The following is a 459-nucleotide window of genomic DNA, read 5'->3' on the forward strand; positions in this document are numbered from 1 at the left end:
TAGTTTATTTTATGTATTATTAAAGCATATATCATTTATTTTCCACATCAATATACTACCACTCTGATCATATTCCCTCCCTCAATGCTCCACAAGGAAGCAAAGAACAGTCATCAATGACAGAGAACTTATGAAATGAATCATTATTCTCCATCCGCTTCACGCTCAGAAGGGAATATCGCAACTCTTCATCATGGTTAGAGAGACCAAACACTTTAGAAACACATTTCTCAAGTCAGAAACTATAGAAATGATCCCTGAAAGTATAGTCTTAGTTTGACTGAGGGTGAAAACAGCATGCCATTCACAGGACAACCATTCTCACTCATGGTTCAGAGGTAGCTTCAACAAAATCCTCCAGTTGCTGCGCCTGGTTCAGTCACAAAGGTTTATGTAAATAGCACAGCACAGCCAATCACTGCATGACTCTGAGAGCACATTTGTCATATAGAGAGCTCA

General features: G+C 39.0%; 1 non-coding gene across 1 annotated transcript; it reads right to left on the reverse strand.

Moving 5' to 3' along the window:
- Positions 1–57: 57 nt before the first annotated feature.
- LOC111650620 (small nucleolar RNA U3) lies at positions 58–273 on the reverse strand. Its single transcript, XR_002760431.1, has one exon. It is a non-coding gene; the product is annotated as a small nucleolar RNA U3 (small nucleolar RNA).
- Between the last annotated feature and the right edge of the window lie 186 nt (positions 274–459).

Source organism: Seriola lalandi, unplaced genomic scaffold (assembly GCF_002814215.2).
Source record: "Seriola lalandi dorsalis isolate HSWRI2012SDOR001 ecotype SW California unplaced genomic scaffold, Sedor1 jcf7180001968713, whole genome shotgun sequence".
Classification (NCBI taxonomy): Eukaryota; Metazoa; Chordata; class Actinopteri; order Carangiformes; family Carangidae; genus Seriola; species Seriola lalandi.